The sequence below is a fragment of the Myotis lucifugus genome, unplaced genomic scaffold, assembly GCF_000147115.1.
Source record: "Myotis lucifugus unplaced genomic scaffold, Myoluc2.0 scaffold_244, whole genome shotgun sequence".
NCBI classification, from domain to species: domain Eukaryota; kingdom Metazoa; phylum Chordata; class Mammalia; order Chiroptera; family Vespertilionidae; genus Myotis; species Myotis lucifugus.
The window spans coordinates 731,517-746,677 of NW_005871292.1; the positions used below are offsets into that span (position 1 = coordinate 731,517).

Sequence of the window (15,161 nt, forward strand, 5' to 3'; positions counted from 1 at the left end):
CTAATAAAAGGCTAATATGCAAATCAACCGAACAGCAGCACGACCAGTTGCTATGATGCGCACTGACCACCAGGGAGCAGATGCTCAACGCAGGAGCTACCCCCTGGTGGTCAGTGCGCTCCCACAGGGGGAGCGCCGCCCAGCAGAAGCCGGGCTCGTGGCTAGTGGGCTCATGGCTGGCGAACACAGCAGCAGTGGTGGGAGAGGCTCCTGCCACCGTCGCTGCACTAAGGAGCCTCTACCATCTAAGTGGGCAGTCAGACATCCCCCGAGGGGTCCCGGACTGCAAGACCCTAACCCTAACCCAAACCCTAAACCCTAAACCCTAAACCCTAACCCTAAATGTTGTGCACTGGGTCTCTAGTTAAACAATAACTCTCCAGACCCCCTCCCTCTAGCCCCTGGAAACGACCATTCTGCTCTTTATAAACTACACTATTCTAGGGACCTCATGCAAGTAGAATCATACAGTATTTGTCGTTTTGTGACTGGCTTATTTCACTTAGCATTAATATCTTCAAGATTCATCCATGTTGTAGCATGTATCAGAATCTCCTTCCTTTTAAAGTCTGAATAATATTTATTTGTACACATAAAACACATTTTGTTTATCCATTCATCTGTCAATGAACACTTGGGTTGCTTCCATCTTTTGGCTTTTGTGAATATTTGGCTGTGAACATGGATTTACAAATATCTTTTTGAGTCCCTGCTTTCACTTATTTTGGGTATATACCCAGAAGTGGAATTGCTGGATCACATGGTAGTTCTGTTTAATTTTTTGAGGAATCATATGTTCTGCAGCTGCTGCACAATTTTATATTCCTACCAGCAGTGCACAGGGGTTCCAGTTTCTCCACATCCATGCCAGTGCTTATTTTCTGTTTTTTGTTTGTTTTTTAAATAATAGCCATCCTACTGTGAAGTGGTATCTCATATGATTTTAATTTTCATTTCCCTAGTGATTAGTGATGTTGGGAATCCTTTCTTGTGCTTATTGGTCATTTGTATATCTTTGGAGAAATGTCTTTTGCCTAGTTTTTGATCGGGCTGTTTGTTTTTTGTTGTTGAGTTGTCGGAGTTCTTTCTATATTCTGAATATCAATCCCTCACCAGATATATGATTCATAAATATTTCTTCCCATCCCATTGGTTTGCCTTTTCACTCTGTTGACAGTGTCTTTTGAGGCACAAAAATGTTTTTAATTTTTTAAAAGATTTTTAAAATTGATTTTTAGAGGGAGGAAGGGAGAGAGAGAGAAACATCAATTTGAGAGAGAAACATCAATATGAGAGCATATCATTGATTGGCTACCTCCTGCACATCCCCTACGGGGGATCATGCTGTAACCCCTGCATGTGCCCTGAGTAGAAATCGAACCGGCAACCTTTTGGTGCACGAACTGACCACCCTATTGTCTATGTTAATGGGCAGTGCATATATGCATACCCGTTCTTTGGTTAATCTCTTCTCTCTTCTTATCCTTCCCTCTGAGTTGGTCAGTCTGTTCCATGTTTCCATGTGTCTGGTTCTATTTTATTCATCAGTTTATTGTGTTCATTAGATTTCACATATGAGTGAGATCATGTGATACTTGTCTTTCTTCTGTCTTATTTCACTTAACATAATACTCTCCAGGTCCCTCCATGCTATCTCAAAGGGTAGGAGAGCCTTCTTATTTACTGCTACATAGTATGCCATTGTGTAAATGTACCACAGTTTTTTTTATCCATTTGTCTACTGACTAGATGCCAGGTGCACGAAATTCGTGCATGGGGGCAAAGGGGTCCCTCAGCCTGGCCGGCACCCTCTCCAATCTGAGACCCCTCGGGGGATGTCTGACTGCCAGTTTAGGCCTGATCCCTGCAGGGAGTTGGACATCCATCTCGCAATCCAGGACTGCTGGCTCCTAACCACTCACCTGCCTGCCAGCCTGATCGCCTTAACTGCTCTCCCCTGCTGGCCTGATCGCCCCTAACCGCCTCTGCCTCGGCACCGCCACCATGGCTTTGTCCGGAAGGTCGTCCAGAAGAATTCCGGCCTAATTAGCATATTACCCTTTTATTAGTATAGATGAGCACTGGGGCTGTTTCCAGATCTTAGCTATTGTAAATAATGCTGCTATGAACATAAGGGTGTTTCTGGATTCTTAGGATATATTCCTAGAAGTGGAATCACTGGGTCAATTGACAGTTCCATTTTTAATTTTTTTAAAAATATATTTTATTGATTTTTTACAGAGAGGAAGGGAGAAAGATAGAGAGCTAGAAACATCGATGATAGAGAAACATGGATCAGCTGCCTCCTGCACACCCCCTACTGGGGATGTGCCCGCAACCAAGGTACATGCCCTTGACCAGAATTGAACCTGGGACCCTTCAGTCCACAGGCCGAGGCTCCATCCACTGAGCCAAACAAGTCAGGGCCATTTTTAATTTTTTGAGGGAACTCCACACTGTTTTCCATAGTGGCTGCACTAGTCTAATTCTCACCAGCAGTGCCCAAAGGTTCCCTTTTCTCCACATCCTCGCCAGCACTTGTTTGTTGATTTATTGATGGTAGCCATTCTGGCAGGTGTGAGGTGGTAACTCATTGTTGTTTTAATTTGCATCTCTCTGATGATTAATGACAGTGAGCATTTTTTCATATGTCTCTTGGCCATTTGTATGTCCTCTTTGGAGAAGTATCTATTTAGGTCCTCTGCCCATTTTTTAATTGGATTGTTTGTCTTTTGTTGAGTTATGTCAGTACTTCATATATTTTGGGAATTAATCCTTTATCAGATGTATCACTGGCAAATTTGTTCTCTCATACAGTGGATTTCCTTTTCATTTTGATGCTGGTTTCTTTTGCCATGCAAGTTTTTAATTTCATGTAGTCCCATTAATTTTTTTCCTTTGTTTTTCTTGCCCTAGGCAATGCACTGGTGAAAATTCTGCTGCGTAAGATGTCTGGGATTTTGCTGCCTACATTTTCTTCTAGGATTTTTTTTTAATATATTTTATTGATTTTTTACAGAGAGGAAGGGAGAGGGATAGAGAGTTAGAAACATCGATGAGAGAGAAACATCGATCAGCTGCCTCCTGCACACCCCCTACTGGGGATGTGCCCGCAACCAAGGTACATGCCCTTGACCAGAATCGAACCTGGGACCCTTGAGTCCGCAGGCTGACGCTCTATCCACTGAGCCAAACCGGCTAGGGCTCTTCTAGGATTTTTATGGTTTCACGACTTACATCTTTTTCTGGTGGTTCCTCTTTTTATTTTCATTTGGGGGCTTCTTTGTCTCCCCATTTTAGCAGTCCGGTAGTCTGGGGGGCCCAATGAGGCAGGCTGTGTTGCAGGGGCGCCTGGTCACAACTGAAGGACTGGGCCCAGCAGGCCGTCTTCTGGGGGGTACTGGGTCAGGCACAATGTGTCAGGATGGCAGGTGCATGCATCTGGGGCATTGGGTCACTGTGGCCGTGGGGCCAGTCATTTAGGGGCACCGGTTTGAGTACCTCAGGTCGGGAAGGCAGGTCCGTGCATCCAGACGGGCCTGGAGTCAAGGCAGCAGAACCAGTAGGGGGCCATGGTTGAGGTGCTGTTGAGTGAGGCCCATGTGTCCCGGTGCATAGGGTCCCAGCAGTGGGGCCCTGTGTGCCTCTCTGTGGCCTAGGAGGGGCATTGGGACAGGCCACTCCCTGCAGCCTTCTTCCGAGGAGGACCAAGAATTCTTTACACATTAGGAATAGTAGCCCTTCATCTGTGATGTATGGTGCAAGTATTTTCTCTATTTGCTGGTTATCTTTTGACGTTCTTCTTATTTATTATTATTAAAAGTATTTTGTATTGATTTTAGAGAGAAAAGGAGAGAAATAAAGAGAGGAAGAGAGAGAGAGAGAGAGAGAGAGAGAGAGAAACATAGATCAGTAGCCTCCTGTACACATCCCAACTGGGGATCGAACACGCAACCTACGTATGTGCCCTGACTAGGAATCTAACTGGCCATTTCTCAGTGCACAGGACAACACTCAACCAACTGAGCCACACCAGCCAGAGCTCTTTTGACTTTTATGGTGTTTTGTGTCATGCAGCATTTTTTCTTATATTTATGTACACATTTACCAATATTTTCTTCTATTGCTTCTGATTTTGAAAGCCTTTCTCAACTCCAAGATTAAAGAGGAATTTAGAATTTAGAATTTATCTGTGTTTTTTTCTAATACCTGTATTATTTCATCTTCTACATTTAGATTCCCTGATCCATTTGGCATTTAATTTTGTATATGCTACGACATATGGATTTAATTTTATATTTTCCATCTGGGTACACAGTGTTCCCAGCACCACTTATTGAAAACTTTGTCTTTGCCCCAGCAATTTGAGAAGCAGCCATCTCTATCATATACTAAATTTCCATATATACTTGGTTGATTTCCAAGCCTTCTCTTTTATTCCACTGGTTGGTTGTCTATGCATTACTACCACACAGTTTAATTATAGAAGCTTTACAGTATATTTTAATGTTGTTCTGTTTATTATTTTCACTATTTCTGCACCCAAGAATTATAATGGCATAGATCTACATCTTTTGGACAGTTGTGATTTGTTGATTTATAAGCACTGGCCCCTGCATAATTATTTTTAGATACCCTGGGTCATTATAGCACTCATTATTGATATCTCTAATTTTCACAGTATGGTTTGACGAAAAAGGTCTTCTGCTATTCCTATCTTTTAGGAGAAAATGTGAGGACCTATTACAGAAGTCTGGATTCACAAATCTGGGATAAAAGTTTGTCTCAGTGACCAGATTGAAAGGTGCGGGGTTGGGCTGGGATCACACAGAATGACTCAAGGCTCAGTGTAATCAGAATGATATTTATTTTTTTTATTTTTTAAATATTTTATTGGTTTTTTACAGAGAGGAAGATAGAGGGATAGAGAGTTAGAAACATCAATGACAGAGAAACATCGATCAGCTGCCTCCTGCACACTCCCCACTGGGGATGTGCCCGCAACCAAGGTACATGTCCTTGACCGGAATCGAACCTGGGACCCTTCAGTCCGCAGGCCGACGCTCTATCCACTGAGCCAAACAGGTTAGGGCCAGAATGATATTTATTCATGTCACCTGGGTGCAGGTGGTCTGACTCAAAGTGCCAGCGGTGAATTGGTGAGGGAGCAGTCCGGTAGTCTGGGAGAGCTGAAGACAGGGCTTCTGCTTCACACATGTATCAGGACCTCAGTTTTACGGCCTTGCCCTTTGTCCTTCTGCTGGTGCCAGACGTCCTTCTTCCTGGGGCTGTGCAGGAGTTATGATCTTTAGGCATTTCTGTAAAATAGTCACTCAAGGGGAACATGTTTGTGCAAGGCTTAGGCTGCAGAACGAGCTTTCCCTTTGACATTTGTTAGATTTTGTAAGGCTCAAGCCTTGTGTTCTCCAGTTAACCCCTTCACAGATCTAATTTGATTTTGGAATAGCCTTAAATTTGTTTCAGGCCAAATTCCTTGTTTTTCTTTTGATAAGTTAATTAAAATAAACGAATGTAGTCGTAGTACTTGATGTTTGGGAGTAAGTGGTTACATCAGGGTTTAAACAAGGTCTTAATTCCCACCCTTAAATTTCAGGGTGTGGCAAACTCTATGAAATTTTATACACAGTTTTTGCATATATTTATTCATTTTATTTTTTCTTAGAAGAAAGTTCATGATTTCATAAGATTTTATTTCTTTCTTTTTAAATTGGCTTTTTCTTTAAGCCAATTATTTTTTCTTCTTTGAAAAATGTTACTGATTGATTGATTTTAGGGAGAGAGAGAAAAAACACATTAATTTGTTGTTCTACCTATTCATGCCTTCACTGGTTGATTCCCATATGTGCACTGACTGGGGATTGAACCCGCAACCTTCATGTATTGGGAGGACACTCCAACCATCAGAGCTACCCAAGCAAGAACTTCATAAGATTCTCAAGGAGACTTCTGACCCATGAAAATTTAGAACCAAAGATATAAAATCAAAGACAGTAAGGCCTTTGAAATGTCCAAAATTTGTGCCTAACAATAAGGAAACAGAAGAGGAGTGTTTTACATTTATATGATGGAATATTATCTAGCTAATAAAAATATGCTTACAAAGAGTTAGCCAGGACAATGAAAACACTTGAATGATACAACATTCCAAATAATTAATAAAATGGTGTTGAAATTGTGCAAAGATTCCATCCAAAAATTTTTTAATTAATAATTGAATGAATAAGTGTATCTGAAATTATGCTTTCTGGTTTGCATACACTTTTATTTAATCTGGAAATAGTCCTTTCTTGGACATTGGTCTTTCACAAAATGAAGCTGTCTCATTTGTCAACATTTAAAGGACTGTTAAAGAACTTATTTGTTTGAATCACACTAATTTCCTTTTTGTCCCCATTTTTGACATAGACATTGGCTCAATTGCTCTTAATAAATACAGCTACAACTCTGGTTATGCATTTTTGTTTAAATGGAAATAATGTTATAATTTTATTATAAAATACATAAGCTTAATGCAAAAATCTAAAAACTTGCTAAAAATGTAATTCCTTAATTTAGTGATAAATATTCTTAATATTTGGATGGATATTTAAATATTTTTCTTTGGGATTTTATAGAATGGTATCACTTTTTTAATTTTATTAAATTCATTGGGGTTGACATTGTTCAATAAGATTATATAAGTTTAAATTGCACAATTCTAAAATACATCATCTGTATATTGCATTGTGTGCTCATCAACCAAGTCAAGTCTCCTTTCATCACTATAAATTTGACCCCCTTTACCCTCTTCTATATCCCCCCTTCTCCACTATGGTAACCACCATACTATTGCCTGTGTCTATGAATTTGTTTGTCTTATTTGTAGGTTTGTTGGCTTCTGTTTAATATCCCACATATGAGTAAAATTATATGATTCTTGTCCTTTTCTGTCTGACTTATTTTGCCTAACATGATATTTTCAAAATCCATCCATGTTGTCACAAATGGCAGTATTTCATCTTTTCTTATGGCTTATGAAAGATCAGACAGAGGGCGAAAACCAGGACTACAGGCTTTATGAGAGGAGAAGGACCTGCCGGGCTGTCTCACAAGGGGAGAACAGCAGCACGTGCAGGGGTGGGCACGCCTTTTGAGGGGCGGAATGGGAAGGGGTGGGGGCTTAGTGTACTCGGCGCACACTGATTGGTGGCTTACTTCATTGTCCATATAGGACAAGGGTTTAGGGTATTTGGCAGGTGTGGATTGGTGGTCCAATGTATAGTCCATATAAGGTACCTGGTTAGTCACTCAGGTATTTCTGGGCTGCAGGTTACGTCATACTCCGCCCACCAGTTGGGGGAAGGGAGGATCTATCAGCTTAGAGTAGCAGTCTGTTGTGAATATGTACCACATCTTTATCCAATCATCCATTGAAAGATACTTAGGTTGTTTCTTTGTCTTGGCCACCATGAATAAAGCTGTAATGAACATAGGTGTACATATATCTTTACAAATAAATATTTTCAAAGTTTTTGGATAGAGACCCAGAAAGGGGATTACTGGGTCATATGGTAGCTCTATCATTAATTTTTTTAGGAACCTTCTTACCATTTACCAATGAGGCTGTACCAATTTACATTCCCACCAATAGTGTATAAGGGTTCCTTTTTCTCCGTGACCTCCACAAAACTTGTTCTTTCTTGTTTTGTTGATAAATAGCCATTCTAACAGGTCTGAGGATTGTCATTTTGATTTGCGTTTCCCTTTTAGCTAGTGAAGTTGAGCATTTTTTCATATATCTGTGGGGCATTTGTATGTCTTTTTGGAAGAAAAGTCTGTTTAGGTCCTCTCCTCATTTTTTTATTGGATTGTTTGTTTTTGTTGTTGGGTTGTATGAGTTCTGTGTATATTTGGATATTAGCCCCTTAGCAGAGGTATTGTTTGCATATATCTTCTCTCATTTGGTTGGTTGCCTGCTTTGTTAATAGTTTCTTTTGCTGTGCAAAAGCTTTTTAGTTTGATATAGCCCCATTCATTTATTTTTGCATTTACTTCCCTTGGCTTTGGGGTCAAATTCATAAAATCCTCTCTGAGGTCATGTTTTCTTCTATGCATTTTATTGTTGCATGTCTTATATTTAGGTCTTTGATTCATTTTGATTTAATTTTTATATGCGGCAACAAATAGTCTCTAGTTTCATTCTTTTGCATGTGGCTTTCCAATTTTTCCAACACCATTTATTGAAAAGGCTTTCTTTTCTCCATTATACGTTTTGGGCTCCTTTATCAAAAATTATTTGCCCATATATATGTGGATTTATTTCTGGGCTCTCAATTCTATTCTATTAGTGTGTGTTTTTCTGCCAATACCATGCTGTTTTGATTATTGTAGCTTTGTAGTACAATTTCTTTTTTTTTTTATCCTCATCCAAGGATATTTTTTTCCATTGATTTTTAGAGAGAGTAGAAGAGAGAGGAAAAGACAGAGAGAAATATCGATGTGAGAGAAACATCAATTGGTTGCCTCCTGCACGAGCCCCGACCCGGGCCTGGGCTCAGGAGGAGCCTGCAACTGGGTACAGGCCCTTGACCGGAATCCAACCCAGGACCCTTCAGTCCACAGACCAATACTCTATTCACTGAGCCAAACCTGCTAGGGCTGTAGTATAATTTGAAGACAGGGAGTGATCTTTGGCTTTGTTCTGTTTCCTTAGGATTGTTTGGCTATTCAGGGTCTTTTGTGGTTCCATACACATTTGATTTTTTCTTGTATTTGTTTTTAAAATGTCATTGGGCCTGGCTGGCGTTGCTCAGTGGTTGAGCATGGACCTATGAACCAGGAGGTCACGGTTCAGTTCTCGGTCAGGGCACATGCCAGATTTGTGGGCTTGATCCCCAGTGTGGGCGTGTAGGAGGCAGCTGATCAATAATTTTCTCTCATCACTGATGTTTCTATCTCTCTCTGCCTTTCCCTTCCTCTCTGAAATCAGGTTTTTTTTAATGTCTTTGGGATTTTGATGGGGATTGCTTTAAATCTGTATATTGCTTTGGGTAATATGGCCCTTTTAATTATATTGATTCTTCCAATCCATGAACATGGAATATCTTTCCATTTCTTTGTGTCTTCTTTAATTTTTTTTAAATAATGTAGTTTTCAGTTTATAGGTCCTTCATATTCTTTGTTAAGCTTATTCCTAAGTATTTTATTCTTTTTGTTGCAATTGTAAATGGAATTGTTTTCTATATTTTTGTTTAATTTCATTGTTAGTATATAGGAACACAATGGATTTTTGTACACTAATTTTGCATCCTGCAGCTCTACTGTATTTATTGTTTCTAGTAATTTTTTGGTGGAATCTTTAGGGTTTTCTATATAAAGAATCATGTCATCTGCAAAAAGAGATCATTTTACTTCTTTATTCCCAGTTTGTATGCCTTTTATTTATTTCTCTCACCTGATTGCTCTGGCTAGAACTTCCAGTACTCTGTTGAATAAGAGTAGTGAGAGTGGGCATCCTTGTCTTATTTCTGATTTTAGAGGAAATACTTTCAGTTTTTCACCACTGAATGTGATATTTACTGAGGGTTTGTCATATATGATCTTTATTATGTTCAGGTGCCTTCCTTCTATACCTATTTTATTGAACATTTTAATCATAAATGGACGTTGTATCTTGTCAAAAGCTTTTTCTGCACCTATTGATATGATCAGATGATTTTTATCATTTATTTTGTTAATGTTGTGTATCACATTGATTAATTAGCATATATCAAACCATTCTTGCCCTTCTGGAATATATCCTACCTGGTTCTTTTTAATGTATTGTTGTAGTCAATTTGGTAGTATTATGTTTAGGATTTTTGCATCTATATTCATCAGAGGCTTGGTCTGTAATTTGTATGTGTGGTGTGTGTGTGTGTGTGTGTGTGTGTGTGTGTGTGTGTGTGTGTTTTGCCAGGTTTTGGTGTCATGGTAGTGTTGTCCTCATAAAATAAATTAGATAGTATTGCTACTTCTTCTATTTTTGGAAGAGTTTAAGAAGGATAGGTATTAAGTACTCTTTGAGTGCTTGGTAGAATTCACTAGTGAAGCCATCTGGTCCTGGACTTTTACTTTGGAAAATCTAAGTAGACCACTGTTGATGGGTCTATTTAGATTTTCCAATTCTTCATGATTCAGTCTAGGAAGGCTATATATTTCTAAGCATTTGTCCATTTCTTCTAGGTTATTGAATTTGGTGGTTATAGTATCATATATTATTTTATAGTCCTTTGTATTTCTGTGGTGTTGTAACTTCTCCACTTTCATTTCTGATTTTGTTTAAGTATTTTCTTGTTTTTTTTTCTAGCCGAAGTTTGTCGATTTTATCAATCTTTTTAAAGGGAAAGCTTTGTTTTGTTAATTTTTTCTATTGTCTTGTTCTCTACTTTGTTTAATTCTCATATGATTTCTATTATTTCCTTCCTTATACTGACCTTAGGCTTTGCTCTTAAAAGTAAAATGTTAGGTTGTTTATTTGAGATTTTTCTTGTTCCTTGAGGCATGCCTGTAATGCTATAAACTTCCATCTTATTACCGCTTTTGCTATATCCCCAAAATTTTTATATGTCATATTGTCATTCTCATTAGTCTCTATGTATCTTTTTATCTCTTTTCTTAGTTCTTCTTTGACCCTGCTATTGTTTAATAGCATATTATTTAATCTCCACATATTTGTGAGTTTTCCTGCTTTCTTTTTGCAGTTGATTTTCAATTTCAAAGCACTGGGGCTAGATAATACGCTTGGTATGATTTCAATCTTCTTAAATTTGTTAAGGCTAGTTTTGTTTCCCAACATATAGTCTATCCTTTGGAATATTCCAGGTGCATTAGAGAAGAATGTATAATCTGGTGTTCTGGGATACAAAGCTCTGTAAATATCAATTATGTCTATTTGGTTTAATGCAGCAGTTCTCAACCTGTGGGTTGCGACCCCTTTGGGGGTCGAACGACCCTTTCACAGGGGTCACCTAAGACCATCGGAAAACACATATTAAATATATAATTACATATTGTTTTTGTGATTAATCACTGTGCTTTAATTATGTTCAATTTGTAACAATGAAAATACATCCTGCATATCAGATATTTATATTACAATTCATAACAGTAGCAAAATTAAAATTATGAAGTAGCGGGGCTTGACAGGGGACCTCAGGCCGTGTCCCCCACCTGGCAGGTCTTGACAGGGGACTTCAAGGCACACCCCCCAGCCCCTGCGCCGGGCCAGGGTGCCTGAGGCTGTGCCCCCCGCCTGGTGGGGCTTGACAAGGGTGGGACTGACCGGGTCTGGATCTAGCCCAATAGTTGGGGGGGCTGGCTAGGTCTGGGTCTCATGTGATTTTGAGGTGCACGTGGGTGGGTGGGGACTTGACTCTGGGTCCCACGGTGTGCCCCAGACTCTGACAGGAGGAAGATTTCCATATACATTTTACTAATTTTCTTTCATCTCTGACACTTCTATTATAGAGAAAGGGCAAATAGCAATATTAAAATATTTCCTCTCATTAATCCCCTTTTAATGTGCACAAATTTTGTGCACCAGGTCACTAGTGTGTGTGTGTGTGTGTGTGTGTGTGTGTGTGTGTGTGTATTTTGGTGCTCCCAGCTTGGGTGCATAAAAGCCTAATATGCTAAGTGTCTAGTTCTCCGGTCGGCCATTCAACAAATCAAAGTGTAATATGCTAATGATATGCTAAAGCCGCTCAACTGTTTGCTATGATGTGCAGTGACCACCAGGGGGCTGACAGTCGACCAGTCGCTATGACATGCACTGACCACCAGGGAGCAGACACTCTGACCGGTAGGTTAGCTTGCTGCTGAGGTCCGGCCAATGAGGACTGAATAAGACGGCCGGACACGCCCTGGAGCCCTCCCATGGTCCCTACCTGGCTGGCCAACCTCCCGCATCCCTCCCCGCCCTGATCGTGCACGGGTGGGGTCCCTCGGCCTGGCCTGCACCCTCTTGCAATCTGGGCTGAAGGACCCCCCCCAAGTGCACAGATTTCATGCACCAGGCCTCCAATATAGTAATAAGTGTTATGTCTTTTTGATGTATTTTCCCCTTTATCATTATAAAATATCCATCTTTGCCCTGGCCAGTATTGCCCTGTGGCTAGATGCCATCCTGTGCTCTGCGGGGTTTAGGGTTTGGTTCCTGGTCAAGGGCACATACCTGGATTACAGGTTCAATCTCTGGCCCCATCGGGGCGCATGTGGAGGCAACCGATCGAGGTGTCTCTCTTACATTGATGTTTCTCCTTCTCTCCCCCACCCAATCCTTTCCACTCACTAAAAATCAATGTAAAAAGTATCCTCCAGTGAGGATTAAATACACACACACACACAGCTTTGTCTCTTGTTACCTTTTTTATCTTGAAATCTATTTTGTCTGATATAAGTATGGCTACACCCACATTTCTCTGGGTGCCATTTGCTTGGAGTAGCATTCCACCCCTTTACTTTATGTGTTTGTCTTTGCAGCTGAGGTGTATCTCCTGAAGGGAGCATTTAGTTTTCTTGTTGTTTTATTCATCCAGCTACTCTGTGCCTTTTTATTGGTGAGTTCAGTCCATTTACATTGAGGGTGATTATAGATATGCTAGAGGCCTGGTGCACGGATTCGTGCTCATTGAAAGGAAATTAACTAGAAGGTGGCTGGCAGGGCGGGACTAGGTAAGACACGCCCTGGAGCTAACCTCCCATGGTCCCTCCCCTGCCAGCTGCACCTGGGACAGCACCAGGACTCAAAGGGCATCTATGGCGTGAGCGGGGTCCCTCAGCCTGGCCTGTGGGGATCAGGCTGAAACTGGCAGTCTGTCATCCCCGAGGGGCCCCGAAGTGCGAGAGGGCACTCTGCAAAGTTGCTGTTGATCGGCAGCTCCTGCATTGAGCAGCTGCCCCCTGGTAGTCAGTGCATGTCATACCTACCAGCCGGTCAGCCGGTGGGCCGGTCGTTTAGCCTTTTATATATAAACTAGGGGCCTGGTGCACAAAATTTGTGCACACTAAAAGGGAATTAATTAGAGGAAATATTTTAATATTGCTATTTGCCCTTTCTCTATAATAGAAGTGTCAGAGATGAAAGAAAATTAGTAAAATGTATATGGAAATCTTCCTCCTGTCAGAGTCTGGGGCACACCGTGGGACCCAGAGTCAAGTCCCTGCCCACCTGCGTGCACCTTGAAATCACGCAAGATCCAGACCTGGCTGGCCCCACCCACATTGGGCGAGATCCAGACCCAGCCGGCCCCACCCCTCTCAAGCCCCCCCGGGTCAGGGGTCGCAGCCTCAGGTCCCCCATCAAGCCCCATCAGGCGGGGAGTGCAGCCTCAGGTCCCCTGACCCGGCCTGGTGCCATGCAGCCTCAGGTCCCTGATCGCTCGTTATGGGAACCCCGCCTCTGCTGTGGGTGCAGCCATTTTGTGACGGCGTAAGGGTTAATTTGCATATTCCCTCTTTATTATATAGGATAAGGATATGCTATAGCTATTTTGTCTTCTGTTTTCTGGTAGTTCTGTATATCCATTGTTTCTTTTCCCTTATGTTTCTGTATGTGATTTTAATTTGGTAGTAGTCTATGATTTTACCCTCTGTTTCCTCTTTTTTTTTTGTTATGTGTCTCAGTTGTAGATGTGTGCATGTGTGTGTGTGTGTGTTGTAGTTACCATTAGATGTATTTAAAAGAAAGTTTCATATATACAATAGTACTTTTTCTTCTAGTTGTATCTTATCTCCATTCTCTTATACAAATTCAGACCTTTGCCCCCACCCCTTTTATGTTTTTGTTGTCACAAATTATTCCTTTTTATGTTGTGAGTTCATTTGCAACTTGCAATATTATTGTGTTCTTTTTAAAAATGTTTTTACCTCCTTTAACCTTTATTTTATATTTATTGTTTAACTAGAGGCCTGGTGCACAAAATTCATGCACAGGGGGAGGGGATTCCTCAGCCCGGCCTGCGCCCTCTCACAGTCCAGGACCACTCAGGGGACATCCGCCTTTCAGCAGTCGGACATCCTTTTCGCAGTCCGGGACCCTTTGCTCCTTACCGCCCAGCTCGCTGCACCTTACTGCTTGGTTCGCTGCTCCTTAGTGCTGCCGCGGAGGCGGGAGAGCCTCCCGCCATCACTGCGCTTGCCAGCCATAAGCCTGGCTTCTGGATGAGCGGTGCTCCCTCTGTGGGAGCGCACTGACTACCAGGCAGCAACTCCTGTGTTGAGCGTCTTCCCCCTAGTGGTCAGTGCACATCATAGCGGTCCGTTGTTCTGGTTGTTCTGCCGTAACAGTCACTTAGGCTTTTATTATACAGACTAGGGGCCCAGTATACAAATTCGTGCACCTTGAAAGGAACTGTGGGCCATGAGGCTGCAGTGGGCACAGGGGCAGGTCTTGGCCCATCCTCCGCACCCCCACCCGGCCCCTCCCGCCGCAGCCCCCAGTCCCCTGTCTGCCAGCAGCCCCACTCCCGCCTCCGCTGCTCCCACATGCTGATGGCGCCGGCCCCGCTCGCACCTGCTCCTGGCGCCGGCCACGCTCACACCTGCTGACGGCACAGAGTGTTTGGGACCAGCGCCAGCAGCGGGTGCGAGCAGCAGCTCTGGCGCTGGCAGCAGGTGCAAGCAGGGCCGTCGCCAGCAGTGGGTGTGAGAGCCAGCTGCCAGTTGCGATAGCCCCTCAGGTGCAGGGGGAGGTGGAGAAGCCCTGAGGGGCAATCAGGGCTGGCAGCCACTGCTTGCACCTGCTGACGGTGCCAAGAGATCGAGGCCGGTGCCGGCAGTGGGTGTGAGCAGCATCTCTGGCACCAGCAGCAGGTACGTGCCCAATGGGACCACGGCATGCGGGAGCAAAGAATTTTCAGTAACCATCAGAAGTTCGCCTTAATAACAGCGACCGGTGCCCTGCCTTGGTCTGGCGCCCCCGCTCACCTGCTCCACCATCCCGCCACAGCCGATGCCCACCATGTTCTGTGCTCTGCCACCTGCTGCCAACACCCACCATGTTCTGTATTTGCCCCCTGGTGGTCAGCGCATGTCATAGCAACCGGTTGTTCGGCTGTTAGGTCTATTTGCATATTAGGGTTTTATATATATAGATCCTATTCTGAACAAGAGTTACAATT

The 15,161-nt window shown here is 42.4% G+C and overlaps 1 protein-coding gene across 4 annotated transcripts in view; it reads left to right on the forward strand.

The window, feature by feature from the left end:
* The window catches only part of ZNF565 (zinc finger protein 565), a 62,518-nt gene that overhangs the window by 4,496 nt on the left and 42,861 nt on the right, over positions 1-15,161 (forward strand). Inside the window, exon 1 of one of the 4 annotated variants that reach the window (XM_023762377.1) lies at positions 4,725-4,804. The exons of the other annotated variants lie outside the window; for them this stretch is intronic. The gene's annotated coding sequence lies outside the window, so the exon portion shown is untranslated. Of the gene's footprint in view, positions 1-4,724; positions 4,805-15,161 lie in introns of those variants that run through there. 4 annotated transcript variants of the gene reach the window in all.